A 23,315-nucleotide genomic window follows, 5' to 3' on the forward strand; every position below is an offset into this window, starting at 1 on the left:
GTCCTTAACAAAATTGGGATTTTTTAAGAGGATGGGGGTGAGATGACTCAGCTGTCAGAAATGGCAAAGAGAATTAAGCCTGCCTGTAACTGCAGAGAGAAGGGAGGAAGGCAAATGCAGAAGAAGGGAATGGATTTAAAAAAATTAAAAGACGGAGTTGGAAGGAATCTAAACAAGCCAAGTGCTTTACAGATGAGGTCAGTGGGGTCCCAACACAAGTCTCCGAATTTCTAACAACAGCAAAGGAGTAATCCTATTGATGATGATGATAATGGCAACTGATACTTGCTTACTGTTATTTTCCAGACCAATCCGTCTTTTACTACAGGTTTGCAAATGCCCATGTTTATTTCTAGCTCTAGGCTTCTAGGTCCTCCACAACAGTAAAAGCTCATGTTTATTGCAGGTGTGTGACAGCCACTGTTTAAAAGCTTTACATGTCATATTGAATTTAATTCTCCTCCCCCCACCGGAAAAAAAGAATCCAGGAGGTAAGTATTGTTATCATCTCGATTTTATAAGTGGGGAAACCAAGACCCACAGAGGTTGGTAACTTGGCCAGCATCACGAGTAGCCAGAAGTCACACTGGATCTGTCTCTCCAGCTCACACTCAAAAACTATTTTCAGGATGAATAGGTGACTCTTAAACTGATGTATTATTCATACAATCCTGCTCCAGCGCTAGTCCCATCACTCTGATTTTCTGGGGGACACTGCACTCTGTCCAAAATCCCTCCAGACTTTTCTGTTTCTGGGGCAGAGTCTTCTGAGTCCCTGGGCCAGACCAGGTGTGTGAGGTAACTCGGTAAACGGCTGAAGAGTAAATAGTTTAGGCTTTGCAGACCACATACCAGCTCTGCCATATACCTTTGTTTCTGTTTTTGACTTATTTCAATCCTTTGAAAGCTTAAAAATCATTCTTAGCTTGAGAGCTCCCTCTTACTCCTATTCTTGGTCTCAAAACCTTGGAGTCAAATTTCCCTCTCCCACCACCTATCCATCCAATCGTAAAGTGCTTTGGATTTGGGGTGTCTCTCAAAATGCCCTTTAAATCATTTTTAGCACCCCATGTCCCTAGTTCAGGACCCCACTCTCTCATGCATGCTCTGGCCACCAAAATGGTCTCCCCTGCTCCCCAGAGAAGCCCACATGTCACCACTAGATGTATTTTCCCAAACAATGCTTTGTACAGATAATTCCCATGATAAAAATACCCTCAAATCTAAGCCCCTTAGTCTGCATTAAGGACCAATCCCCCAGAACACACACACAGACACCCACACAGTTATCTAGTCCTTAATAATCATACAGAGAATCCTACTAACATTTAATATGCTGACATCATACTAACAGCAATAAGCTTAGTAACATTTAGTGAGCATTAATATGAGCTAGCCACTCTGATAGACACACGATCATCTCAGTTAAGCCTTACCAGACAGAACCCTATGAAACCGGTATGATTGCAACCCCATTTTACAGAAGAGTTACTGAGGCCCAGAGAGGTCCAGTGAGATGAAGTAACATATGCTAGTTTATGCAGTGAATTGATAAAACGATCATCAGACTCCAGAGGTCGTTCCCTAAATCTCCACCCTCCATAGTCTTTAACCATGTCTCCCTCTTTGCCCTCCGAGAACCTCAACCGCAGTCCCTCCGAGAAACATCCTCAAAGGGACCACATCTCAGCTCTTGTCCTGGAAAAGATGTTGATGCCTGAACTTGGAGCACCATAAATGGAGCAAGCATGCCCCTCTGTTCAAACAGCAGACCCCATCACATGTCCCCAGCACCAGGCTGCCAGCCAACAAGAGGGCAGCTCCGCACAGCTGCATTGCAAAGCAGCAGACCAGGGCGAGTTACTAACATGTGGACGCCGCCACTCCACAATTTGCTTAAAAGCCACACTGTGTTTCCTGGACAATGGCCGCAGGCCAAAACACACACATTCCAGTTTTTACGACTGTAAGGTAAGCATTCTTTTAATGGCTCTTTCCCTGTTCCTTCACTCTCGCTTGTGTTGTGTTTTGCTGGTTCCCTCTCCTCGATTTTTTTCCTTTCTTAGATCAGCTCTGCTCTCTGCCTCCCTTGCTTCCAGAACCTCCTGCCTCAAAGCTTCCTTGTCTCTATCTCCTGCCTGGCTTTTCTGCAGCTTCCTCATTGTAGTAGTCTTCTCCTCCTTTCTGGGTCTTGGTCAGCTTTTCTCTAATTACTAGACTTCCCTTCCTCCTGTCTTCCTGTTTGCTTAAAGAAGCCTCCCTCCCCTCCCTTCACGTGTGTCTTCTTCCGCTTCCACCAGCCTGGCGGCCTCTCTGCTCCCCAACGGCCTCTCCCCATTGCCCTTTTCTTCCTCTCTGGACACCTGGTCATCCTTGCCCCACTCTCCCCTCCCCACACCCTTCACCTCTGTTCTTTGTCCCTTGTCCCCTCTCTCTGCTCCTCCCTCCCCTCCCTCCTCTTGGGTCCCCTCCTGGTTTCCATCCCCCCATCACCCCTCCCCTTATCTTTGTTTTCCTTCTTTCTGGCTGCTGATAGAGTGGGAGTAGTTGCAGGCTGTGTCCCTGATTTCACATGCAGACCAGGATCCAGCCTGTCAGTCTAACAATAAAATTGCACGGAAAGGGAGGTCTCAGTGCCTACATGCAGTCTGCCCCTAAATGGAGCTGAGCTAGAAGGCTTCAGAGCAAAGCCACCAAGAGTCCCAGGCATAGGGTTCTGCAGGCAGGATAGAGAAAGGACTTACTGTTTCTTTTTCCCACTGATCTTGTGTAAGTCAAGGCCAAAGACCAGGGCTGAGACATGTCATTTGTAGGTTGCAGCCTTGGGGTGGGGCATCCATGACCATTCCTGCCTCCTGACAACAACACACAAAACATACACGCGTGCACACACACACACACATGCACACACACGCACGCACGCTCATTTTCTTATTCACTTTCCTTCAGAGCAAAGGCCCTGTTACTTTTCAGATGAAGTGTACAAAACTCCCACACTGCAGAATAAAAACTATAAAGAGAACAAGAGCCACTACCACAGAAAGAGATGTTGCTGCTGGGGAAAGGGCTGTCTCCATCCCCTCTACTCCTGCCCATCAATTCTTTTCAACTTTAGTTGTTCCCTGTTTCCTTGACTGAGCCCCTGTTCAAGCCGAGCTGGTACCTTTCCTTAGAGGACAGCGCCATCTAGCAGGTGAAATGCCAAACCCTGAGCTGAGAGGCGAGAAGAAAACCTTCCCAGCTCCAGGCTCCCTGGCTCCCAGCTTCTCTTTTTAAGTCTCAGCCAGTCAAACCCCAACAGGTCTGAAATAAGGTGATTTAACCCTTTAGCCTTGCTGAAGATTTAAGTGTCTTCCAATCACCCCTATTTCTCCAGTGCCTGATTTCGTTTCCATTTGTAGCCTTAGTTCCTAGAAAAAGCTAGAAAGTTCTAGGTGAGCCAACAGGCTGTGTCTGATGCTTGGGACTTCAGGTGACTTTTTTTTTTTTTTTTTTTTTTTTGAGATGGAGTCTCGCTCTGTCACCTAGGCTGGAGTGCAGTGGCATGATCTCGGCTCACTGCAAACTCTGCCTCCCAGGTTCATGCCATTCTCCTGCCTCAGCCTCCTGAGTAGCTGGGACTACAGGCGCCCGCCACATGCTCGGCTATTTTTTTGTAATTTTTTTAGTAAAGACAGGGTTTCACCATGTTAGCCAGGATGGTCTCGATCTCCTGACCTCATGATCCGCCTGCCTCGGCCTCCCAAAGTGCTGGGATTAAAGGTGTGAGCCACCACCCCTGGTCTTCAGGTGACTTTTTCCAAAGCAAAACAAAATAGAATTTCCCAAAGACATCGAGAGGATGGCTCAGGCCCCATCTGGAGTTATGCGGCAATCTTTGTTTCTCTTTCCTTTTTCTACCACGGTTTTGTCTTTCCTTCTGTAAAGACCCTATCTCCAAATATGACCACATTCTGAGGTAGTGGGGGTTTATGACTTCAACATCAAATTCTGGAAGAACACAATTCAGCCTATAACAGATGGCAGATGGTTTTCCTTTCCCTTGCAAACTCTGATAAGTTGGTGGTGGCTGCTCAGACCCCTTGCCAAAGAGAGTGAGAAGGATGCTAAGATCAAATCCATATGGGGCAGGAAAGAGTGCTGTGAATGACTGTCAATGTCTGCTACAGGCATGGGAGTGTGGAGGGGCAGCGGGATGGTCCCATGCTTGCCCTTGCTGGAGTAGGGCATGTGCACAACATAGACCCCGCAGGGAACATCTATCAGCACTACATATCTCAACATACCAAAAACATCCCAAGGCCACACTTCTGAAAGAAGGCTCAGGGTCACTGTGTAGTTCTTTCAAGGCCTTCTTTTTACAGAGGAGGCAAACTGAGGTCCAGGGAGCTTGTGTCTTGCCTATGATTCCCTCAGTCCCTTTGTGGCAATACCAAGACTAGACCCTAACTTCCTATCTCCTGACCTATTTGCTTTTTCCCAAGTTCTCCAGTTGTTCCTGGTAACATCAAATCAAGAAACTCTTGTATTGCCCATGCAAGATTCCCCAAGTCTCTCATCCCACAGACCTAAGAAGGAAGCATGTGAAGAGAGCTAAGCTAAAAGTTGAAGGTCCTGGTTGGAGTCTGTGGTCAACTCCACTGCTGCTTGGATCACTAGGCATTAAAGGGTTCTGAGGCTGCATTTAGGCCTTTCCAGAGAGAACACTGTCATCCATTAGTAATGGTTGCCATTGCTATAGGCACAGGATTGGACAGCAGAAAGATGAACATTATATATTTGTTGGGTTAGGTCATCTCCGAAGTCCCTTCCAGTTCTAACATTTTGCAATAAGAACTTTGAGCAGGAATCATAGGTTTCCTTCTTGAACCTAAATGAGAAAACTAGGTTAAGGGACATGCTGTGATGTTCTGGATGTCTGAACACATATGTGACCTGCTCCAAGGGCTTTCAGAAAAGGCCTCTTCTTTGCACCATTATGACCCAGAAGGCCCAACTCCCCATTACATATGATTCGTAGTTTCAGTCCCACTGAAGTTCTTACTGGTATTTCTTCATGTGCACATTTCTCCCTGATGTCAGCTAGTGAGACTCCGGCTCTAGATCGCAGCTGAACCTTGGCAACTTCCATTTACTTGACGCAAGTGACAGGCAAAGAGTGGCAACTAAAGAGTTATCCCTTAGCCATTGTAGGTGAGGGGCTATGCAAAGGGCAGCTGGCTCACCGGCCCCAGAAAAGGTCGACTACAAGAAAAGAAGTACCATTTCTCAGAGGCTGTCCAACATGCCACAACACTTGTATGTGTCTGACTCATGGAGTTTCTCAGGAAGAGATACTTTGAGAAATTGAAGACATTTGCCTCTTAACCCCATATAGAGGCAAAGACACGGGTTCAGGTTCTTCTGCTCCAACTCAGCTTGAAATCTCCAACTCCCTTCTACTCATCCATCTTAGCAGGTTTGCCTGGACCAGCTTCTATGGAACATTTGAGGTAGGTGTTTATCATCTGGTGGAAAAAGCTTCATGTGAATGGCTATGGAAGAATGGGAGAACTTATTAAGAACTCAGCTCTAGAGACGATCGTATCTATGTTCAAATCTCAGTTCCGCCACTTTCTAGCTGTGTGACCTCAGACAAGTTACTTAACGCCTCTAAACCTGAGTATTCCCATCAGAAAAGTAGGGAGAATAACAGTACCTTTCTCATGTTTATAAGAGTTAAATGAGATCATGGTTACTGGTGCTATTATTGGGATTAATTCAACAGACAATCAGGGTGCACCTACTTTGAACAGGTTGGAATACAAAGATATTGTTCTTTACTTCACAGAGTTCACGGTCAGTTCCAATCTACCTATGTGCCAAGTATCAAATCAGATACTTGTTCAAAGTACAAGGAAGGAAGGATCAGTTCAACCTGGGGATCAAGAGAAGTTTCTTTACAGGGTCCATAATATTTGAACCCTGAAGAAGGAATAAGATTTTGCCACAAGTCTTCAAGGAACCAACATATGCAAAGAGGAGCAAAGCCTATTGTATGAACTTTGAGTATAGGCTGTGCCTCGAGATGAGGAAGTCCCTGGATTTACTCTCTGATGGAACTCCTGATCCCAAGAGGGAGCATCTTCAGGAGTCAGAAGATCTGATTTGACCCTGGATTCCTGTATCACCTCAGTCAAGTCACCTTACTTCCCTGTGCCTCCACTTCTTTAACGTTAAATGAGATGGACTTCCTACAGAGATGTTCCATGGAGCTTGAAGTTTTAAGTAAGAGGTGTGAAAAAACTTTGGGGAATTGAAAGAGTTATGCAAACAAATAATAATAGCAGTAACAAATGCTACCCAGTACTTACTACATTCCAGGCACTGTATCAAGGGCTTGCAAGCATTATCTTATCAAAATAACCATTCTGTTGCCATTTTGCAGATGAGGAAACCTATTTGGAAGAGTGGTAACTGGCTCAAGGTAATGCAACTAGTAGGTGGTAGAACTCATATTCTACCTGATGTGTCAGTGAGGGACAAGGGTGGTGGTCATCTTTCCCACCCCTAGACATGATGGAGCTACTTTTTAATTATCTTGGGATATGGCTAGACTGATTTCTTCATTGCTCAGGTGAGAAACTGAGGCATCGAACAATGCCTGCCCAGAACTGGAAACAGCGTGTAGGTACAGTGCCTGTTTAAGTCCAGCTTGCCTACCACTAGAGAGGCAGAGAGGATTCTGGGTTCCTCTATGCTCTACTTGAGAGATTAGAGCCACAGCACATGACTCTTTCCTTGCCCAGTGGGTGCCAAGAAGAGCTCAAATGCCAAGTTTCATTAAAGCGTACCCCAGAGGGTCACTGTCTGGATCAGGAGCAGCCGGATCATAGAACACAGGCCTCTCCCTCTTACAAAGTTCCTGAGGCCATCACTTGGCCAGTTTCAGCACACCCCACTGGAGATCCCAAGTTTACTGGGAAGAGTTCTCTTATTTCCCCTCAAAGAGCATTGGCAGAACAGGGCTAAGGGAAAGAAGGCTGAGGGTCACCAGTGGCTCCAGGAACAAAGGGGAAGGGCCAGACATGAGAAGCTGACAGGAAACTCGCTGGGGCTCCTGGGTGAACCTAGAAGGGAGAGTGAGGGGCTGTGTTTTGAAGCTGGGGATAGCTGAGGCCTCATAGCTAGATAGAGTTTGCTCAGGTTATCCAATGAATTTCACCTATTGAGAAAGCTGGGATGTAAAATCTCCCAGTGAAAGGGGTTGGCATCCATGCTGCCTGGAGCTGGGGGAAAACCTTGGCTGCAATTTCTTCTGCTTTTAAAAGAAGGAGGAAATGGAAGGTGCTGGTGCATAAAACAGGGGAATAGCAGGGTGATTTTGGGTGCTGGCTGTTCACCTGGGTCTCTACAGCTTCCTCCATTCTATCAACCTGTCCAGTTTTCTTCTTCCTCTTTCTCTTTTTCTTCTTCTTCCTCTTCTACTACTGCTTCTAGATCACATTTATTGAGGGCTACCTCTAGGCCAGGCACAGTGCTAACAGCTTCACATGCATCATCTTATGTAAACTGCATAACAACCCTAGGAGGTCGATAATATACAAAGATATTAGAGAGAAGGAAACTAAAGCTCAGAGAGGGTTAAACACCCCAGGGTCACAGGTCTAATGCACCATCCAAATCCAAACTTACGCCTTACTTCATAGGCAAGGCGGTATGATATTCTCATTGTACTGCCTTGCCTATGAAACCTTTATGTAGACAGGGAACCTATCCAAGAACTGCCTGTGACAGGCTGAGCTTGGGCTAACTCTTACTCCTCAATGAGAGTGCCACTACCTGTGGCACACGTAAATCACTGAAGGGAGCTTTCTTCAAAACAGAGATGTGAGAATACTCGATTGTTCTCAGACATGGATATAAGAAAGCTGTCTGCATTGTAAGAGTTGAAGAAAGCAGCAGCCCCAGCCCAGGGGAAGGAGTCAGAGATAAGGAAGAAGACTCAATATTCTAGGCTGCTGAAGGGGTGGACTTTGAACCCAGGCCTCAGTCAGTGCTGCTGTTGACAATGTTATCTTTAAAAGACAGAAGAACAAGTCAGGACGAGCCAAGAGGGAGTAAGATCCTGGTGCAACCATGATGAGACTTAAGCTGAAGCCTCACCCAGGAATGGTACAGGACTAAACTTTACCAGTTGCACTGTGAGCCAGTGAGAAACTATGCCGCTGTAAGATTGGCCATGCTCCAAGTCTCCTCAGTGTGTGTCCAATAAAGACTGACCACCCTTTGGGCTAAGCAAAGCCCTGGGGTTTTTGGTAATTAAGGGGTAGTGGAAGTGTCTGGGCTTCCTTTAATAAGGCATGTGAGGATTTCAGAGGAATTAAATGGAAGAATAAGAAAGTAGATCCTAGCTGCACACTGAGGTTGCTCCACAAGCAGTGTGACTTGAGTTTTTCTTTACTATTCCTGTTGGTCTTTCCGTTCCATTGGCACGATACGGGATAAAGAGCAGCTGGGATAACTTGCTCAAGAAATCTATAACTCGACCGAGTATGGTGACTCACACCTATAATCCCAGCACTCTGGGAGGCTGAGGCAGACAGATTGCCTAAGCTCAGGAGTTCGTGACCAGCCTGGGCAACACAGTGAAACCCCATTTCTACTAAAATACAAAAAATAAGCTGGGCATGGCCACTTGTGCCTAGAGTCCCAGCTACTCAGGAGGCTGAGGCAGGAGAATTGCTTGAACCAGGGAGGTGGAGGTTGCAGTGAGCTGAGATCATGCCACTGCACTCCAGCCTGGGTGACAGAGCGAGATTCCATCTGAAAAAAAAAAAAAAAAAAAAAAATTCCATAACTCACTGACAAAAAGTTTCTCTCCCCCAACCATGTCAGGATCATCATGTATGCCTGTATACGCTAGGCACTGCTCAGATCTCTGTGAATTGTGGCACAATTCACAGAGACTTTGATATGAGTGTTTCCTCCAGGAGTTATGCAATAAAGAGATGCGGGACTGCATTCTTTCATCTGTTAAGGATCAGGTCAAACACATCCTTCTCCAGGCAGTCTTCCCCAAACAGTCCAGCTGACAAGAATCCCTCCCTCTTTGGTATCCCCACGGTATATTCTACAAGTCACTTCCTGCCTTGTAGTCAATGTTTCATGTGAATGGCTTGTCTTTCCCATGAGACTATGGCTTTTAACCTTTTTGGAGAGGTCCTAGGCCCCTTTGAAAACTCAATCAAAGGTTCAAACATTTTCCCCAAGAAAAAAACTGCACAAATACATACAATTTTATATCTAATTTCAGGGAATTCATGGTTGCCCTAAAACCCATCCACAGCCAATAGAGTGTAGCTTCCACGAGAGCAGAGACAGTATCTGTCTTACTTACCATGGCATCCTGATTATTCACACAGTGCCTGGCACACAGTAGCACAATAAATGCTTGTTGAATGAAGAAATGGTTCAATTCTGGAAGGTTCTTGAATGCAGGCTAAGTGTCAGAGCCATTTTTGTAGCTTCAGAGAGTTTTCAAGACAGTGGGCCCTTAAGCAGCCTGGCGCACACTCAAAATGCCAGCTGAAAAAGTATTGCTCAGCCGCATCTGGGATAGACACCTCATCCAGCCCAACCCTTCCAGGGTTAGCCAGACAAGGAAACTTCTCCAAGCTCCAGAGTCTCCACAATGGAAAGGCAACATCTCTGCTTGGTGGCGTTTTCAGATGCTGAATGGGAAATCTGACTCAATGACATTTCTAGACACTTAAGAGTTCTGAGAATTTATGCTTCCCTTCCTTGCTGCCCAAGAAAACAGAGAAGTTTGTTTAGTAAACTGAACATGTTTCATCAAATAATAAGCCCTCATATAATTTGCAAATTAAACTGTCCTCTACATTTTCATAAGCATACACTCTTCTAGTCCTTGCAAGTCATACAATGAAACAGAAAACAGATATTGTCCTCATTTTACATATCATGAAGTTGAGGCTCAGAGAGGCCAAGTAAGTTGCCCAAGTCACACTGTTTTTCAAAGGCTAGAACTAGCACCCTGTAATTCTGTCTGTTTCTCTGGCATTCTTTTTGCTGACCTTAGGCTGCTATCTAAGCAATTACAGAATCACATATTAAATGTGTTTTCTATATGCAGACGTCAGCATACTCTGAGTTTGGCCTGTCTGGGCCATGCCCCAGAGTCTGTCTGCATCAAACTAGAAAAGTTAATCTGCTCAGCAAGTATCACCTGCCACAGGCTTCCTATTACCAAAGGCTGGGCTAAATCTGGCCAGGGACTGCCACTAGGACTTAAGAAAGTCAAAAGCTAGCTACACAGTCAGTCAAAATGGCCTGTCCCTCCTCCATCACCAAGTGCTGACCACAGGAACCACACCCTCTTTCTTCCATGAGTGAGCCAGGTGTGTCTTCATCCCTGGCCTGTAGGTTGTGACAGAAGATGAGGATTGGACCATGAACATCCACAAAGAACAGTTCAAATGACTGAAGGAAAAGAGAGAAGACTTGGAAGTGAGGTGACTTCTTCAAGCAGGGGCCTCTGCTCTAAGGAAAAGAAGTCAATGAGAGGTGCTCAAAGTGATCTTTAAGCACAAAAAGGGACAACTCACTACAGATTATTTAGACTCACTTTTTTCCATCCATATCAAAAGTAAAGAAAGATAAGCACTCCCATTGCAACAGGCAAATTTTAGGTTATATGTGAATAAGGACGTCCTGACTATAAAAGTGAATGAAGCTGTGGAGTGTCCACCACCCTAGAGAGTTTTACAGTAGGATTTGCAACTCATGTTACCTTAAAGGCAGGTAACCTTGCATCAAGACAGAGGTAGCCCAGTTGACCTCTATACTGGACTACTCTTCCCAATTTGAAATTTTGTTGCTACCTTGAATCATAATAATGTGTTATGCCTGTATAGGCTTTATAGTTTTCAAAGCACTTTTATGGAGATTTGAATCACCTCTAATAATTCTGCAAAATAGTTTGGGGAGAAATTACCACGTTCAGTTTAGAAATGAAGAAAATCAAGAACCCACAGCCAGGCCAGGCATAGTGGTTCACACTTGTAATCCCAGCGCTTTGGGAAGCCAAGGTAGGAGGATCACTTGAGGCTAAAAGGTCAAGACCAGCCTGGGCAACAAAGCAAGACCCCATCTCTATAAAACACTTTAAAAATCAGCCAAGCATGGTTTTACATGCCTGTAGTCCCAGCAACTCAGGAGGCTGAGGTAGGAGGATCACTTGAGCCCAGGAGTTCAAGGCTGCAGTGAGCCAAGGTTGCACCACTGCACTCCAGCTCGGGCAACAGAGGAAACCCTGTCCCAAAAAAGCGGCATGGGGTAGAGTAGTGGGGAAGAATCCGCAGCTGGCCAGTAAAAGACCAAGACAGGACTTGAACTGTGACCTTGGAACTCCTACAGGGTTGTGCTTTTCCCACCAGCTATGGAGAACCACGCATCTTACCTGCCAAGACCTCAACTCTCAGCTACTCACTTTCCAAAGTCTGAATCTTTGTGCCAAGCATTTGGATTTCTGAGAAAGCCCAGGGAAGCCCATACACAGATATTCAGGCCATAGCAGGCAAGAGTGAGAAATCACAGCAACGCACTTATCTAGCTGGAGCTGCCTGCAGATAAGAAGGAAGATAGTGCATGTCACAGCAACTTCCTGGGTTTGTGTTCAGACCACCATTCCACCTCGGCCCCACTGAAACAGACTCCAGTCATGAAACACTCCCCTCTTCCTGCCTTTTTGTCTTCTCTCAGTTCTTTGCTCTCCCCTCAACCCTCCTCCCTTATCTTACAGCTCCCTCTCCTCCAGGCAAGCCAGGCCTCACCTTTCACCTCTCACTGGCAGGACAAAGAAGCTGTTCGGTGTGATGACAGGCACTGGGAAGAGACCATTGCCCCCAGAGATCTCCCAGTAACTAAAGCGCCCAAAATGAAGGGCAGTCTCACACTCTATGAGACTTGGTGGGAATTACTTTATCAGAATGTCTTCCTTTACATCAGGAGTTGGTTCATATTTATCCAGTCAATAATGGTGCTAGGCATAGAGGTACACAGCCCCAGGCCTCATAGCACTCATAGTCTGATACTGAGCTGCTGTGACTCTGTTATAGGAGTGCCATGATCCTGAGTCCCTCGGTCCTCTGGGCAGCTGGGTGGCAGGCACCAGGGCTGCCCTCTCACCATGAGGTCCTCATTTGTCATTATTGTGTGTGCTGCACCATGAGAAAGGTTGGGTCCTGGTCTAATGGACCTACATCAGCCAAATCCAAGGCTCCTGGAGAGAGAGGAGGGGAAGACACTGAAAGGGAAAGAAAACCCCCAAACCAGATCATTGGAGTCCTAAAGGCAAATATTACTTTTTGATATGACTGGGATTTATCCCACTGCCCTATCACTGCTGCCACCCACCATCCATACCCACACATGCCACAATCCAACCACAGAATTTCTATGCACTGCTTTTTAACAGCAACTGAGGGGACATCCTGGGACCCTCTGAGCATTTACTTGCGTTGATTTCCAAGCCTGCTATTTCATTCTTGTCCTGGTTTTCTTGAAATCTGAGGCATGAAGTGGCCCAAGACCACTCAGTAAGTAAAAACAGGGTGGATAAGAAGTCAGAGCAGGCACCAGTGTGCTTGGGTTTGAATTCTGACCCATCACTTACTAAATCTGTGACCAAAGGCTGACCACTTTTCTTGCCTGCTCTCCCTTATCTGTACAGTGGGTATTTAAAGAGTATCTACATGGAATAATACTCAGTCATAAAAAGGAATGCATTAACGACATTCACATCAACCTGGATTCGATTGGAGGCTGTTAGTCTAAGTGAAGTAACTCAGGAAAACGGAAAACCAAACATCATATGTTCTCACTCGTAAGTGGGAGGTAAAATATGAGGATGCAGAGGCATAAGAATGGCACAATGGACTTCGGGGACTCAGGGGGAAAGGCTGGAAAGGGAGTGAGGGATAAAAGATGAAAAATCAGGTTCAGTGTATATTACTTAGGTGATGGGTGCACCAAAATCTCACAAATCACCACTAAGAATTTACTTGTGCAACTAAATACTACTTGTTCCCCAAAAACCTATGGAAATGAAAAAAATTTTTTTAAAAAAAGAGTATCTACACTGTTGCATTCTATGGAAGATTCAATGAGATAATACAAGGAGATGCTCATGGCTTGGCACATAATAAGTGCTCAGTTCATTTTAACAATATTAGTAGCCACGTCAGAAGCCCTCAAGTTTCAACGTGCAGTGAGTGCTGTTTCGTTTTTATTTTTGTTTTCCTACCAAACTACCCTTTGTGTCACAGACAGGAGATTGAGATATTTATGACTCAGTTCCTGATTCAGCGAAGAGAATGACCCTTTGAAATGTCACTAGAAGGGCAATTGCTCCTTGCTGCAGATTCAGATCATCAGAGCTTGCTACTTCCCTACTTCAAGACCTGTGCCCCGTTGGCACAAAGCACACCCAAAGCCTGAGGTCTCTCCACCCTCCCTCAAGGCCAGCCTCTTGAATCAGATTACGAAAGGATCCTCTTTTCAAATGCAACTTTGATATCAGACTAGCCAAAAAGATACAGCGCTCTGGTCTTAGTGACACAATTCTTATCTCACTAGTGATTCTTGCAAAGAAAGATACGAAAGTCTCATTCTCCCACAGAAGGGCTTGAGTAGAATTGAGATAGTGCAGTTCAGGGGAGACTTGCTATATTATATCTGAAATCGCGAGACATTTGAAAGCAGAAATGTCTTTCCCCTTTGAGTATTGCATCCTAACTGCCATCCAGAGATGATTTATATGTGCTCATCCTTATTACAGACTACACATAATAAAGGCATGATAGAAATCATATCTGCATAGATTCAGGCAGCTCTGGGAGAGAGGCTGCCAGTTCTGTTTGACGAGACACTCAATCAAGCAAAAAGGTTTAAAATATTCCAGGAGGATCTCACTGCCTGCTCAAGACTGTATATTTTTATCCAGATAACAGAAATCCTAATTGAGCACAGCATTAGTACTCATTGTTCCTAACTCCTTTTTGCAATAAGAAGCATCGACGGGAAATTATGAAAACATCTTGCTTTTGGGTTCGGGGTTATGAAGGAGAAGAGTTTGTCATTGGGCTGTTCCCATAAACTCAGGCATCAACAGTGCTTTGGGTGCTTCTTAGTAGGGAGTGAGGACTTACATGTACACTGTACTTGGAAAAAAACCGAACATATGGCTGGGTTTTTACCTAAATTTTGTATTCACTGGGTGGAATTTTTCCTTCAGTGTTTCTTCATATGTTGAAATCCCTTTTAAAGCCTTCCTTGTACCTATGATAACAAGGCGCAGACCAGAGGGAGGCAGATGAGGTACTCACCTGGGCGCAGAATTTAAGGGGCCACCCAAAACTCAGGAATCAAGATAAATAATATTGTAATGAAATATTTTTAAATAGAAGTGAATGCACAAAACAACCTATGACAAATACAATTTCAAAATTTTAACTAAAAGCAGGAACTAGCTACTCTGCACGAGTGCAAGATGCCTCACTCTGCTCACCCCAACCGTGATCTTGGTTCCAAAAATACTATATTTACAAAAACAGGCTGCTGGCCTGTAGATCAGAGTTTCCTGATTTTATTTATTTTTCTAAATATTACATTAAAATATAATCCTGATCCTTGAATTGTTTGGTGTCCCCTTAGATTTTGTACAGGAATAAAATGCCTGAAATATAGACAAAGATGCCCACAAACCCACAAGGACACACACACACACAAGCAAAAACAAAAAACAAATTCAGTCATTCAAATATCCCCTCATCACCACGGCACCAAACATCTTTACTCCAGACTAAAGGTGAGCAGAGGAACGTAAAAAAAAAAGTTTAAACCATCATCCCAGCTCCCAAAGAGAATCTCCTTTCCAGCCCTTCTAAGAGCTGACAGGTTGATAAAACGTTTAAGGGCATAATGTTCAAACAGAGAAAAAAATTAAAAATGTAATAATAAAGTTAAATGTAACTGTTTTAAAGCATAATTCTTCCGAGAGACGAGTTTTATGTTGGACCAGCATTTGAAGTAGCAGTAGTCATTATTAACGGGAACCTCCGAGAGAGAAGATTTAAATCACCAAAGTAATAAAAGCTGAACAAGGACTAGCACCTTGAAAGGCACTTGGAGAGAAGATTGCATACAAATGCAATTAAAACGATGCTTATAAAATACTAAGATGTTAATTGGGTTCAGTCCCAGAAGCCCCAGCAGTACAGTATGTCAGAAGTTAGCTGGTTTGAAGTTTAAAAAGAGTAGTTTAATTTGTACACCTTGTCCTAATTACAGAGCTTTCTGCAGCCCACGTATCTGTATGGTTTATTGTAGCTTGGAGCTTTGTAAAACAAACACACACACCAGTTAATTGGGTTATTGCGATGGAAAATTGGGCTACAGAACAGCAACCTCTCTTGCTGGTGTGCCTTTACAGCTGGTAATGAACGCTCCAGCCACGTCAGGGGATGCTGATTTGTAAGGTGTGCCGTTTACAGCTTGGTGATTCTGTTGGTCTGAGAAATAGGAGGTGATACCGTGAAAACAAAGAATCACACCAGATAATGCTCCCTCACGACCACACTCCTGCCCCAGCTGGCTTGTTTAGAACTTTTAGCACTGCCACCCTCCCCACCCCTGGTCCCTGCCCTTTCAAATATCCCAGCACGTCTGAAGGCCACATTTTCACATTAAAGACCTGAGCCCGGAATGGAGGGGAGGAAGAGCGGCTCCTCCAGTAGCTCTGTTTTCAGAGCACCTGCAGGGAGACCTTGGGAGGTGGTGGTTTTTCTCCTAACCAGCAAATAAATACGTAATGCTATCAAAATAGGATCATTAAATCGGATTAGGAGTGAGCGCGGCTCAATCATTTTCCAGAAGTCATGTTCGAATGTGCTTCCCACAGTTGGGGTTTTGGCCACTCTGTGCCCGGCACTGGCACACTTCCTTCATGAGGGAGACCATAAAATTGAGACATATCAGGGCGTATGGGCTTTCTCCGGTATTCTCCCTTCCCCTTCTGATCCTAGATAGAACCCCAAATGAAGTGAGATGAGAGTGTGGGGACTTTTCTTCCTACCCCAGCTAACTTAGAGTCATCTCCAAGAGGCTCAGAAATGAGCAAGAAGGTGGCAGGCAGTCTGCAGAAACAGCAAGTGGTTTCCAGCTTGTCAAAAGTACAGGAGGGCCGGGCGCAGTGCCAGCATACCTGCAATCCCAGCACTTTAGGAAGCCAAGGCAAGAAGACTGCTTGAGCCCAGGAGTTCAAGACCAGCCTGGGAAACATAGCAAGGCCTCATCTCTACAAACAAAAACATTAACCAAGCATAGTGGTGCATGCCTGTGGTATCAGCTGCTTGAGAGGTTGAAGTGGATGATCCTTGAGCCCAGGAGGTCAAGGCCACAGTGAGCCATGGCTGTGATCACACCACTGTACTCCAACCTGGGTGACAGAACAAGACCTCATCTCAAACAAAACAAAAAAGAAAAGAAAAGAAAAAAAACAGTACAGGAGGGCCCCCTTGGTCAGTGACCACGACTGAGAAAGAAATATCCTCTCCCAACCACAGCCCAGAACAGTTCTGCAAGTGAAGTTCATGGTCCAGGCCAGTCCAGAGCGGCTGTCCCAAGGCAAACTCAGACAGTCAAGCCCTAACTCCAGCTTCTCCTCCTGTGAATGAGGGGCCTGGCACAACTGAAAAGAAAGCAATTTGATACACGAAGACACACTTACGAGTTAATGTCTCAAAGTTTTCCCCAATCAATGACATTTGCAATTTAAAAGAGCGTTGCAATGGGTAGACTACACTTTACCCAGAGTCCATTCACCACGCTGAACTCTCTGGGCATCGAGAGGCTTTTCAATGTGCCCGGGTGCCGTGAAGAATCTTAGAACACAGGTCTCGCTTGTCGAGGGGGTGACACTTGAGAGACGCAAACTCCATGCCTGGCTCTCCAGGGCAGTGCTGGTCTGCATGGTGAGTGGAGGAGGGGTGACGGCTATGGCAGCTTGGGGCAGCTTTAGGATAATTATCTACGTGAATCATCTCCCTGGACCTGAATGTTCAGAATTTAAAGGGCTTACTTTGATTCAAAATTCTAAAAGGAAAGTATTGCCCCTGTCCCCTCAGTCTGGATGTAATAATGCCCATGCTTACTGCCACTAAGTATCCAGGAGATCTGAAACAGAAGCTTGGACTCAGCTCATGACAGTTCTGTATCCAATTCTGACCCTACCCCCTGCCCCTGTGTAGCCTGGCACACATTTCTTAACCTCCCTCAGCCTCAGTGTCCCCATCTGTAAGCCAAAGACATTTATATTACCCCGCTCTAATGGAGCTGCTGTGAGACAAGGAGATAAGGCAGGTGAAGTGCTTAGAACACTGCCAGGAACATAGTAAGCACTAAATTAATGTTAGCTATTATAATGACCATTATCAATATTATCCTTGCTTGACAGGTGAGGAACTGAGTCTCAGGGAAGTTGAGTCATGTGCTGAAGGTCACACACGGAAGTGGAAGAGCAGAAATTCACACTCAAACCCAGGGATGCCGACCGAAAAGCCCAAGGTCTTAATCAAGATGCAGGGCACGTTTTACTGAGGGTTTACCCCCTCATACGCAAAGACCTTAACTCAATCTGGGTCTTTCCAAACCAGAATCTGGGAGAAGAGCAGGACATGGGGACGTTTGAGAGCATGAAGGTGCCTGAGACAAGGTACCTCTGAGGAAAGAAGATCTCACGCATCCGGACCCAGGAATCCAGGGTCACCACAGACACACCACTCATGTCACAACTTCACCCTCTTGAGTCCCAGCCCTGGGAATCAGACTTATGGACAGTGGCAAGGAGAAATGCATGTGGCCCAGAGCTACTACAGTTTCTGCTCAAAATTGACTTTAAGGTTGTATTAAGAAGGGAGAAAGCATCAGCAGACCCAGCCTCCCTGGCTCCTACAACCCTGCGGCAAACAGATTATTATTATTATTTATTATTTGTTGATGGATATTCAAAGCCATCAGTCAGGTCTACCCTCAGGCCAGCAAGCCAAGGAGGAACAGCACTAGAAATCTCGAGTTTGACTCCCAGAGCTGCTCAGGAGCTGAGAGTTATTAAAGGACACTTTGCTATTGCTGTCTGCTCTGCAGGGTGCTTGACCCTACATCTGACTTCGGGCTTCTGCCATCCCTGCAGTACGGGCGACAGAAAGCCGTACAAATTGCAAAGAGGGACTCCAGGGATGACAGAAGAGGAGATGGTGGGTAGGAGGAGGATGCTGGGGGACGGGGACAGCAGGTGTTGAAATGGATATTTCATATCCTTGTTTGTCCCCTTGCTGCCTTGTCCTTTTATTACTCCATAACCACAGGACCCAGGGAGATGAGACGATGAAGAAACTGCCCAAGGAGGGTAGTGTGGTCCATGGGTGGTGTGGTCCATGGCACCAAGGATGACGTGGTCCATGGCAATAGAAGTCCATGTAATAAAAGAGGAGAGAGTGGCTTGCCACTTCATGTCACCAGAGTGAATATGGATCATATCCCCAAGCAGAGGCTGTCGAACTTACTTTGCCCTTGACTCTGACTCACAGTTAGAAATACATTTTACAACACGTCTCCCACACACTCATAACTGAAACAAAAAATGTCACTCAAGCAATACTTGCTTTTACCACATGAGACGCCCTTTGATATTTTCTGCAATGTTTTGTAGTTGACTTAAATCTTAGTGGAGGCCCATAAAATTAATCTCATTACCACCCTTAGGCCTTGGAATCAGAATCCCCTGGGAATAAAGTCAGGAGACCAACATTTTAAACAAGGACCCAGATGATTCTCCCACAACTAAACCATGCCTTGGGCCCTTAGCTACCTCAGCCTGCCTTTTGAGGAAATTCTTGAAATCACCCAAGAATGTTCAATGTCTGGAGGCAGCCGGGTCTGTAATGGCTGGTCTAGGCCTGTGGTGGTTCATCTTATGTGTTGGCTTGGCCATGGTGCCCAGCTGTTTGGTCAAACGCTAATCTAGATGTTGCTGTTGAAGGCATTTTGTACATGTCGTTTGCATTTATAATCAGTTGACTTGAAGTAAAGTGGATTATTCTCCATGATATGAATGGGTTTCATCCAGTCAGTTGAAGGCTTTAAGAGCAAAAGATGTTTCCCAAAAAAGAAACAATTCTGCCTCAAGACTGTAACAGATGTCCTGCCCGAAATTCCAAACGCATAAACTTGCCAGCCCCCACAATTGCATGAGCCAATTTCTTAAAATGAATCTTTTTACATATATATATACACACACACACACACACACATATATATATATATATGCGCACATATATTCCATTGATTCTGTTTCTGTGGGGAATCTTGACTGATACAAGGCCTAAAGTCAAATTTACTATTAAGTAAACATTTTAATATATAAAAGGAATGCTTATTCTGGCCACACAGTGAAAACTAAAATTATAGGGGAGGAAGACTGGATTCAGGGAGACATGGAAAGGGACTATTATAATATAATCTAGTCTATACTTGGGTAGTGGGAATGAAGAGAAGAGGGTGTGCTCCTGAGATATTTATGAGATAGATTCCATAGAAATTCATGGTTAATTTGTTATAGAGGTTGAAGGAGAAAAATAATACAGAGTGTCAGTAGAGTGTTGGCTTGGTGAGTAGAAATAGAAAATAGAGTGAGCAGTTTGAGGAAGAAAAATGCTGAACTAAATCCTGCAGGTGAAGATAACTAATAGGTAGCTGCACATATGTGCCTGGAGTTTAGAATTAGATTTGAGAAGGGTGGAGGTGGAGATTTTAGAGTCATTTACATGTAAGTAGTATTTGAAGACATGGGGATAGATACGCATATTGGTAAAGACATTAGTTAAGACACAAACTCTCTTAACCACATAAGAGGTGGGGGAGGTAGTATTTATTGGCTCATGTATCTAAAAAATGCAGGGATGTGCTGGCTTCAGACCCAGCTGTATAAGGATGTCCAAATGTTTAAATGTCCAAATGTTACCAAGAGGAATCAGTCTTTCTCCATCTATCTCAGTGTTTCCCTTCCTTCAAGGTACATAAATGGCCACCAGCACCTCCAGGCTGATATCCTATAAATTTTAACCTCCATGAAAAAATACTACCTCCTTCCAAACAAATCCAGCAGAAGTTCCAGGCTGCAAGTTTTGACTATTTCCCCAGCTCTTACACTGTTCACTTCTCATTCAAATTTTGACTCAAACGTCAGTTTCTCAGTGAAGACCTCCCTGACCACACTGATTTAGATAACTCCCTACCTCAATCACTCATTGCACCTTTATTCTACTTTATTATTATAGCACTTATTAATATCTGATGTAATCTTATTAATATATGCATTTAATTATTTATCGATCTCCATATATAAAATATAAAATTCATGAGCGTATAAAATTCATGAGAATATTAAATCCATGAACATACAAAATCCATGGTTCTGTTCACCTTGTGGATTCCTGATTTCTAAAACAGTACCTCCTGGCATGTATTAGGTGTTCAATAAATACATGTTGAATTAATAGACTTTGCCCATGATGAGAGTATTGATACCAATGGAACACTACAAATTATGGTTTTCCCCTCTGCTCCCCCAAATGCTGGGTTTTAAACACTTACTAGCACACCAAAATCTTCAAACACTTCCACTCCACCGAATGCTGGTTTTTAAACACTTACTAGCACACCAGAATCTTAGAACACTAAGAGTGGTAAAGGCTTTGTTGGTTCTACCAACAAAAATCAATTTGCATATACTAAAAGAAGGGTGGAATGGCTGGGGACAGTGGCTCATGCCTGTAATCCCAGTATTTTGGGATGCCAAGGTGGAAGGATTGCTTGAGAGTTCAAAACCAGCCTGGACAACATAGTGAGACCCTGTTTCAAAAAAAAAAAAAGAAGGGTGGAATGAATGCTGAGTGAGCCAAAACAGAAGATGGTCACCATAATAAAGTTGACTAGAAGGAGATCACAGACCAAGAAGAGAGACATATCAAACACAAAACCTTGTGGGACACCAAATTTAAAGGAACCATAGGAGAAAAAGAAGCCATAGAATATACTGAGGAGGAACAACCAGAAATAAGAAAATCAAGTAATTGTGATATCACAGAGGTCAAGGACAAATTAAACTTTGAGAAATCAAAAATGGTCCATTGTGTCTTATGCTTCAGAGATCAAGGAAACCTAAGGTAGTCATTAACAGCTACTCATTATTTGATTGATGAGATGGCAGGAGTCTGACATCCACATTTTTCTATTAGGCAGAATTAATGTACTAAAGGTCACTCTATACCTGGCACCTGTCTCTCTCATCCATTGTGTTTCTCTGTGCTTACAGGTGTGAGACAGTTCTCTATACTTTATGTCCCTCACAAGAGACCTTCCCCTCTCCTTCAGTGATTATCACCTTCAAAATCCCAAATTTGGAATGAAAGAGAGAGGTAAGTTATGATGCTGTGGAAGGACTTCGGGAAGCATCAAGTTTCCAGCATAGGCTAGAGACCATTCATTTTGTATTTGGGCCATTTGGTTTTTGCAGAACCACACAGTTGAACAAGAAGATGGGTTACTTGCTGCAGGAACAGGTTTGCCAATTTCTTCCTGTTTGCAGGCCCCATCTCCACATCTAGATTCCAAGGGTCTGATCAGAAACCATAAATATCTCTGAACTAAAAATTCAGACCTAGGTAGTCACAGCCTTACTACTATACTCTGTGATTATACTTCAGTTATTGAACTCCTCTGAGCTTCTGTTTTCTCTTCTGTAAGAATAAGAAGGGTTAGATCACACTATTTTAAATGTATCTCTCAGCTCTAAATTTCTGTCTCTGCATTATGAGCTACTTCTGTATTCCCCAGAGTATCAGCCATTCCATGGAATGCTTCAGTAAATATTTTCCAAAGTATTGAAGGGAGAAGGAGTCATGCATTATTTAACCACCATATGAGTACCAGAAAGAAAGGGGGTGAAAACAAACAGAAGGCAAGCTACAACCAAGAAAATTAACATCAGATCTGACTTCATGATTCATGGATTCAGAATAAGAGTAATCTGTCCCGATCTCCTCTATAAATGGTTTATTACTCTAAATTCTAGAAGGCCCTCATATACCAGCTTCATTTACATCACGACCTGACGCCATGGACAATATTATAACAAAGCAACAAAACACTCTTTTCTTGCCTTCAGCATTTCACAGACCACAATTCTCCCGGGAATGGACCCCATCACTGCAGTAACATGTATTGGGTGAACTGAAGAGATGATTTATATCAGTTAGGGATCTTTGGTGGCAAGCAACAGAAATTGATTTAAGGGGTAAAAAAGCAATTGTTGGAAGTCTACCATGTAGCTGGTAGAATAAAAGGAAAAGTTGGTTAACAAAGCATAAGAAGGACAAGAACCAGGCAGCTTAGGGATGTTGGTCACCCATGGCATTCTCTCAAGAAAGCTACTATTAGATAACTCTGCTTTCTTCTGTCTCTATGTGTCTCTGCTCAAGATCCAAATGCTGGGAGAAAACCTGGATTGTCCTGTTCTGGGCCATACACTTACCCCTGGGATCAAAGAGCAGTAACTTTTCCCAGAAGAATGGTGTTTATGTATGTATGTGATATGAGTGTGTGTAGATATGTATGTGTGTGTGCTGTGTGCACATGTGTGTATTCATGGATGCATCTAGATGTGGTATATGTGTAGGTGAGTCTATGTGTGTGAGATTGTATGTGCACTGTGAGTTTTTATGTGCATGTGTTTGCACTCTTGTGCAGGGAAGGAACATGCTGGAAAGATAAAGTCTATATTATCAGATATTTTTTGGTAACATCTCTAAAATGGTTTTGAATTTCAGTAACATTCCTTACCAGCTATGTAACTAGCTACACAATCTATTCTTTCTAAGCTTTAGTTACTCTCCTCTGCCAAGTGGGAATACTGATACTTGCCTTGCAGGGATATTCTGAGGACAAGACAATGCATGCACACAGTAAGCAGTATGACTGGCACGACAGCCTCAATACATAGGAGTTAATATTCTGACTATTTTATTATCTCTGAGAAAGACTATGATGTTCATAAATAGGTCAAAAGCGAGTCAAAAAAAAAAAAAAAGTCCTATTCGATCTCATTCTTCCTGCCCCAAGAGCATCCACATTAGGAAAGTTACTCCCTTCCCTGTTCCCAGGAGGTGGTTTCCTCACTGTCAACTCAGGGACTTTAC

Source organism: Piliocolobus tephrosceles, chromosome 4, assembly GCF_002776525.5.
Source record: "Piliocolobus tephrosceles isolate RC106 chromosome 4, ASM277652v3, whole genome shotgun sequence".
Taxonomy (NCBI): Eukaryota; Metazoa; Chordata; class Mammalia; order Primates; family Cercopithecidae; genus Piliocolobus; species Piliocolobus tephrosceles.